Source organism: Lontra canadensis, unplaced genomic scaffold, assembly GCF_010015895.1.
Source record: "Lontra canadensis isolate GAN:19392208 unplaced genomic scaffold, GSC_riverotter_1.0 scaffold4, whole genome shotgun sequence".
Taxonomy (NCBI): Eukaryota; Metazoa; Chordata; class Mammalia; order Carnivora; family Mustelidae; genus Lontra; species Lontra canadensis.
This window is the reverse complement of record NW_022630998.1, coordinates 10,936,192-10,945,031: the sequence shown is the minus strand read 5'-3', so window position 1 is coordinate 10,945,031 and position 8,840 is coordinate 10,936,192.

The window sequence follows — 8,840 nt, the reverse complement described above, 5'->3', positions numbered from 1 at the left end:
ATCTCTCGTTGGATTTGTAGGTGTTTGCAATCTTTAGATAAGCTATCTAGCTCATCTCCCACTACCTGAAGTAGTCTCAGCTGCTACTTCTCCGCCATCTTGACTCCTCCTCCTTAGTGCATTATTCTTAAATAGCATCATTAAATTATATAAAGTATGCAATCAACTTTATTTAACCAATCTTCCACCGTATTATTTTAAAATGCTTTGAATATTACTGTATAAGTATTTGATACTTAAATACTATATTAAGTATTTGAGCATGTTAATAATTATTTACATAGGATATATTTCTAGCATTAGAATTCTTAAATAAAAATATGCTTATTAAAAATATATAATACAAAACTGCTCTAGAAAAGGTTAAAATAAAGTACTTGTTTGAGCCCTCAATGTCACTAAATATAACTTATTTCATCATTAATAAATTGAAGGTGAAATTTTATTGCTTAAGTATGTATTTCATTGATTTCTAGGGAGGTTCATTTAACCTATCTACTTTTCCCCCATAAAGTTTATTGTTACTTTCTTTTGTGAATTGTGTCTATACTGCATTTCCCTTATTTCTATATAAGAAACTGAATTGCATTAATGGGTTTAGTTAGTTTAGAATAGAACAATCTATTCTTATCTTTCTGGAGTGACTTCAATTGTCTATACAGTATTGTTTGAATTACAGTTGTTAATATTTAACAAAGTTGCACATCTATAATCAGATTTTAAAATTTTTTTAATATTTATTTTTGTTAGATTTTTGTATTAGTAATATGCTGCCTCTGTAAAAATAACTTAAGCCTTGAAAGGATTAAATTTTAGCTTCAATTCACCCCTGCAATTTTTTTGAATTTTATTTTATTTTTTCAGTGTACCAAGATTCATTATGTACCACACCCAGTGCTTCATGCAATATGTGCCCTCCTTAATACCCACCACCAAGCTCACCCAACCCCCCCACCAATTCACCCTTGCAACTATCTCAGCCTAGACTTTTCTGGGAAGAATCATGTTGCTTTTCTTATCTTTCATTCTTCTTACATCTTTGTTAAATTTTCTGATTTTTTTCATGAGTTCTTAAACCCTAATTTTAAAAGCATTTCTTTCATCCAGATTTTAATAGACATTACTATAGATTTTTGGGGTACTCTGTTGTCATTTTTATTTCTAATCTCAGGTTTATTTCTAATATAAGGAACTACAGTTTCCAATTTCAATTAATTAGGATGTTCCTATATATTGACAAGTAATTTCCAAGCAATAACAACAATAACAAAAAAATCAATGTTACACTATTAAGAATGAATTAGAGAGGTGACATTTGATGGAAAAAAATTAAGAAGATATTTAACTTCACTGCTTTTAAGTATTTGAAACTGAAGATTACTCTATGACTTAGTGTAACTTCACATCCAAAATTAAAATGAGTGATATAAAAGAAGCATAGATTTCTGTTTGGTTTTGCTTTTCTTTTGTCACATTGTATGTTATTTTACCACAATTTAATCTCCTATAATAAAAGAGAAGTAAAGAATATGGTCTCTAAGTGTTTATTAATTTTGTAATTCCAAAGTAGAATGTCACTAAATTTATAATGCAAAGTAAAATATTCTAGCTATAGATCTATGTCACCTGTACTGATACAGTAGTTGAAGGACTGGTATAGCATAAATTCTTTGAGGAAAGCATACACAAAGGAATGTAGATGGGCATGGTATTCAGTTCACACCAGGGAAAGAAAAAAAGGGGGAAATTAGAAAAGGAAAAAATATATTTTTGATTTGATGCACTGTTAGCAACATTGATAAAGTTCACCTTAAAACGTATTTTTAACAAAGATGATTATTTTTTAATTAAGCCAGGAAACCAGGCAGCAGAGATAATCAATTTATGTTCATTGTTTAAAAATTACAATGAAAGTTTATTTCTTAGATTCATTTAGCAATCAACTAACTAATCCTCTGCTATATTTTATAAATTGAACCTCAATAAGAAATATGAATGTCAGGAGGAAAGGGGAATAAACTATGTGGGAGGAGATTGCTACTCTTTCCTTCTAAATTATAGAAACAATTGAAGTGAAAATATTTTGTATTTAGACTGTTTCCCTTCTAAAAGCTTAAAGCAAGCACAAAGACTAAACTGGGTGTCCTTTTTCTTACCATTCAAGCAAACACAAAAACGCAGCAAAAATAAAAGACTCATTCTTATTCTGATTGCTTTTATGATAAATTCTAATCATTGCCAGTCAGTGATTTACCATTTTCTTCATCATATAACAAGCTCTATTTTCTTTAAAAACTGTGTATGTATTTTATCATTGTTCTCTAGTCACTAAGTACAGGTATTTGACTACTGTCTTGGTGCTCAGCTGATGTTTGTGTATCTCTGTGTGTGTTGAGGCAAGGCATATTTTTAAGATAAATTGTTGACAAAGGGCTACTGACATTCATCTTTAGAGTACCTCTAGTGTATTATTAATAGGGACATTTAACAGAGACCTGAGCTCTTATTAATCAAAATAGCATTCTTATCCAAGAGCTCTTTGGGAGAAGTTATCAATAAAGAATTTTATTGCAACAGAAATTGTGCCAGACCATTAATATAAAACAAATATAGATAGCACATAGAGATTGAAATTGGAAGTGGATGGGATGTCATTATGAGAAAATGGATTGAAAAATGCTGAATCTCACTAATCCAATTCTTGACAGGCCATAATTTGCAACAGTGACTCTACTTACAAGAGTGCTCTGTAGTGAATTATAGGTGGATGAAAAAAATGTAAATTCTAAACATTTTTGAATTGTCATACCTAATTCTGTGTGAAGTTTATTGCCTTAACTGGGAACTCTACCTTGAGTTTTCCTCTACAGATAAAGCTTTTCTTAATATGAAATATTTATGTGAATATATATACCATAATTACATGTTGCTTTCTAATGAATTGTTGCTTTTTTCACTTAATCTTTAATCCTAAATTACTTTTTAAAACATTTATTCTACAATTATCACTTTTTCTCTCACGTAATTGTATTTCACTAAATGAGGATTCTTTATGTTACAAGTAACAGAAGCCCATTCAACCAGCTTAAGAATAAAAAAAGTTTAGTATATCTCAAAGAACTTAAAACAAGGATATAACTCACATCAAAATCTACTAGGAACCACACATTTAGATGTCTTCAAGACAATATTCATTTTTTTTTATGCATTTCTGCTTCATTCTTCACTCTTCCTACAGAAAATGTCTTCTACTTCTTAGTATAGATGGCATTAATAGTCACTGAAGTACATTATGCTGTACTTCTGGCACTGAAGAAAAACTTCTCTTTCTTGAGCCATCTCTCTCCATATCTGGGTCTCTCTTTCTATCTCTGTCTCTCTCTTTCCCTCATGTCTTGTGTCTTCTTCCCTTCCTTCATCCCTCCCTCTTTCCCTTTTTCTCTCTTCCTTCCCTCTATCCCTCACTCATTCTTTCCTCCTCGCTACTCCATGTCCCAAAACCCTTTGAACTGGGAATAAGTTTACCCCAGATTGTGCCAGGGATTCACCATGAAACAATTCCAGAAAGAAAATACCACTTCATTTTTAATGGCTACTTGAGTAAAGGCCAATCAACAAGATTTCTCAGACAAGGTGGGTGAAATTAGGTGAAAGGACTACCTTGCAGACAAAACAACTGGTCCATGACTTAAATACATACCACTAGTGCTATGTAAAATTTTTACCTCTTAAAATACCTTCTCCAGATTTCAACTTCTTTTCTAAGTTATATTAATTATACTATTATATTAATATAAAGTACATTAATTGTATTATAGTATAATATATTAATTTTCATTTTTATATTAAACTCCAAAATTATACCTCTGTTGGTAAATATTAAACCTTTTATTGTTTCATAGATCTCTATTGTTTTGATTTTGTTTTCAAGCTCTGCAGTTAAATCTTCCTTTTCCTTTTCAATTTTTGTTTTCTATTCTTGTATACTTTATTTATTGATGCCCAAATTGGTAGCCCAGTGCATCATTTAAAATCCCAAACATACTGTACACCAACTTCGCTGAAGCTGCATTTTTAAGATGAGCCTTTGGGTATTTTTTGTTTTGATTTAAGGGGAAAAAATAACAGGGTCATTCATGCAAAATTATGCACACCAAACTAAGTATCTAATTACGCTTTCCAACAGCAGATTGTGCTGTGCTCCAGATGTATGCTCTTAAATAGCTCTTTAATGTGCCACAACTCCAAGTAATGGCATTCTGAAACTTCCGTTTTTTCCCTTGGAAAATCAGTTTATCAACTTTAGTCAAAGAATAAACATATCTGTATCATGACACAATCTACTAAGTCAATCATATTTGTGCTTGATACTAGGAGAAAGTCAAGCTTGTGTCATTTTGATGTTTAAGTGGCATGAGAACTTGCACAGAGTAAGAGGAGATTAAATGTTTCTGCCAACATAGAAATACAAATAGGAATATTTTCACAACATTGCTTATGGAAGTCATAAAACAAGTTTTTTTAAAAAAAATCACACCAGGTTAAAATGCCTGGTTTCAGAAAAATACAAATCAAGCTTCAATAAAGGCTTTATTCTTCCTAAATAGGGCAATTAACCTGGAATGACCATACTTATGTATCTTGTATGTTAGTATGTATACATACATGCACATATAAATGATTGCTTATATAAGAGTTTATTTTTAGTATATTATTGGTTCTTTCATTGGTTTTACACTTAGCCTGTTTCAGTATCTACCATAAAATACAAATAATTTATTTTTACTGAAGTACTCTCCAACACAAAATTCTCTACTGTGGCAATTTTGGAAAAGCATATAATATTTCAGATACAAAAATCTTAGCAGTGAAATCAGTTAACCACAAATTGATCTTGTAATTATAAATGCTGCATGTAGAACTCAATACATTTTTAATGCTCAAATTAAGACACACTAATTACACAGTAACTGCTTAAACAAATGGCATATAATTTAGAGTTATGCCAAAGAGTGCAGCTCAGATTTAGATGCTTCTAATCATGGGGGAAACTTGCTCACCGCTGGTAAAATGTTAACTTTGATGAACAAACTGGTGATTACCCAAGAAAAGATCTACTAATGGAAACAGTAAGTTCATATAATTTCAGGTGTCTTTCTTTTCTTTTTTTTTTATTGACCTATTTTGAAGAGTGCTTTTAAATTCTTCATTTCAGTTTCTTTTTAATTAATTCAGTATTTCATAACAATGGGAGATTCCAACTTTGAAAAAGATCTTTCTTAAAAAATCAAATGGATTACTCACAGAAGCAGTATTTTGAATACTAATTATGTTCCAGAGTATAGTAAACAAATAACAGTTTTATTACATGTTGCTTCTAAAACTTAAAAGTTTTCAATGTAATTCAGTGAAAAATCTTAAAATAGCAGAAGTAAACAGAAAATGTGGATGGGGATTTAAAAAGTTAGTATGAATTCTGGTTCTTCAAGGATAAGAGTTTTCATTAAAGGGGAACAAAAGAGGTAGACAGAATAAAAGACGGCAGATGGAAGTAAAGGAGATTTATACTAGGAATTCTTTTTTTTAAATATGAGGAATTCTAAGCAATTTCAAAGTTTATCAAATTTAATGTTCACCTGCTTTTCTTTAAGACTAAATTCACTTCAAATACATGACTTTTAGTTTCCTTGATGTATGTTTACTATTAGCTTTCTTTTATGCTTATTATATTTAAGGGAGGTCTTTCTTTGACTCACAAATGGAATAAAGATAAAAGGTGGAAAGAAGGAGAGGTCAACAAAGACCTTCCTAGAGAAGAGTTGAAAGGGAAGGGGAAAAAAAGATAAAAAGTATTGTGTATATAAGTATGAAAAACTGTCTTAACTGAAATAAGCTGAGCTGTAAGTGAATTTTAAAAAATGAAGCAAATTATAAGTGCAAACTTTCTTTGAACAGAAATAAAGTGGTTAAAAATGACAAATTAAAGAGGACAGAAGCCATATAGTCACCAGAATTATTGACTTTTTCTCTGGGTAGAGATGGGAATAGGGCCTCAAAATCCCCAAAGCCAGGGAAGGGTGGGATCATCTATTAATGAAAATGGAGATTCGTCATGTTAGATATTCATTCATCACTGAATCTGGAGTGCTAGAATTATTAGTTTCTTTCTTATATTTCTCCCAGCAATTTACTGTGGAATTTTGGGAGAGTATATAGGAGCCTTTAAGACCTAGTGCTTTGATGTTTTTCTTCACTTGCAAAGTACAGAAATCCCCTCTAAATAATCCAAGTAATAAGGAAATTTATTGACAAAATGCAAAGAAAACCCAATACATACCGTAGCAGGAAGAATATTCATTAGGTTTCAGATTCTGGAATAATTTCCATGCAGTTAAGGCCCAGGTGAGGTCACATGGTATACCACCACTTACTTTTATAGAAACTACATATGGGACAGTTTCACTAAAGAAAAAAGTATAGGAGTTTAGTCATTATAAAGCTCACTGGTTAATATGAATGCATAATATTAACAGTATAATATAATACATTAAGAGTATCCAAGTATCAAATAAGAAAAATTTAATTATTTTTTTTTATTTTTAAAAATGGGCATTCATCCTTCAATCTATCAGTCTATTCTCTTTCTACATCAGAAGAATTTAACCCAACTAAAGTTACTAACAATTTTGCAATTGATAAACCCTATGCCCTATAGTACATTTTTACCTTTTTAAAAAAGATTTTATTTACTTGAGAGAAAGAGAGAGAGAGCATAAGCAGGGGGTGGGGGGATGAAGAAGAAGAGGGAAAGGGAGAAGCAGACTCTTCTTACTGAGCAGGTAGGTGGATGTAGGTAGGCTCCCAGGACTTTAGAATCAGGACCGGAGTCCAAGGCAGATGCTTAGTTGAATGAGCCACCCAGGCACCCCAAATTTTTACTTTTACCCAAACTGATTACAGAGTAGCATCTGGCAATGGTGAACTTCCTACTAATATCTACAACTCTTGCCTTTTTTGTTTTCTTCAGCACAACTCTTAGTAAGCTCTCTTACTAAGGACTTAGTAAGTTCTCTTTTTCTTTGTGTTGTTTTATTTGTTCTCTTTTTATCTTATGAGATACAGCCTACTTTTGATTCAAGTTCCATTTAAGGTTGTGTTCTTTTCTAACTCAAAATATTTCCTTGGGTAAACTGATATACCTTAATGATTTTAAACAATCAGATATCACTGAAATGGTATTCACCTTTTGGTATGTATATTTGACAGTGTATGTGCATTGAATTAAAAGTGCATAGATTTTACCAGCCTGTTTTTAGGTCAATGAAATTTAGAACCATATCTTTATATTACACTTATCTTCAAAGTTCCAAACTTTTATTTCTTGCTCTTCAGCATAACCATCTGGGTAACCTGAAAACACTGCACAATCTCACTCTTTTCAAGTACAAAGCTGAATTTATTACCCAACAAAATGCATTCTCTACTTCCTAGTTCTTAAGACTTGGTAATTGAATTACCTTCCAGTCTACTGGAAGGTATAATTTTCTTAGTGTTAAACCTAGATTTTTCCTTCTCTCTCATCTCCAGGCTTCTTTAACATTGAATGTGAACACTGCATCTATCCATCCCCAATTCTTCTTAGAGAAGGACCCTTTAAGTTGTCTTTTAAATTACTAAAATAATATCCTCCTTAATCATCCTACTTCAGATCATCTTTCACACTGACAGTTAATTATAGCAGTTCAATGGACACAAACAAAACAAATCAACATAATGTCTGCACAAAAATCATGGCAGACTCCTCAGGTTCTTCTGTAGATGCTTGTATATCAGACTTTATAGTGAATGTCTTGTAATTCTCATCATTCTGGAAATAGTCAAGCCTTTTACATTTTTCTCAAAATGAAGTTACCTATGCTTTTACCCTTTCAAGGTTCTACCTACTCTTTAAAACTCTACTCGACTCTTAATGTTTTCAGCGGAATGTCCCCCAATCCCAAAATAAGGTTGGCTAATCTTATATATGTAGAATCATATAATATATATTTCTCTTAGCATTTAAGCTGCCTTATATTAATTTCCAGGTTATTCTAGCCTATAATTTCTCAATTCCTCATTATGAACTCTTTGAGGACATTGCTTCTCATAATCTCTAGAAGTGTTAGACAATGAAATCATACTATGCTCATCAGGTAAATATGGGTACTATATGGAGAAGGGGGAGAAACATAAAGAAACATCAAATGATTAGCGTCTGTGGCTTTCTTATCTTGTAAATAACATTTTCACTTTGAATTTTCATAGAGCCACCTTGCTCTAAAAGATACTTATATTGTACATTAATTTATTCCATGAAAGAAAATATCCTTCTATCATCTCTTCAAAACTAAAACTCAATTAATAAAATATGAGAAAAGTTGTTAATTTAATAAGCTAAAAAAACTTAATTATCACTTGATCTGAGAAATTCAATGGTATCAATGCATACACAAAATAAAAACTTATTCAGATAATAGGAGAACTTAAGTACTTATAAGAAGTAGACACTTTTAGACAATTACATTAAATTCCCTGGATTGACCAAGGTCTTTAATATCTGTATTCTCGTTAGAGTCCCATAACCTGTGCAGAGAATGTGTTATAAATCCCTAACATCTAAATCTGCCATCATCAGAGGAGAGGATATATTATGAAATAAGAATATGGGCAACTGGAGAAAATCCATTTAAATTGATTCTCTAAGCCTCAAAAACTTCTGTATGTAAATCTCAGAATAAAAATGGTTAAACCAGTCATTATCCTTTTTAACACAGGATTAAAAAGACAAATCCTTTTTTTCT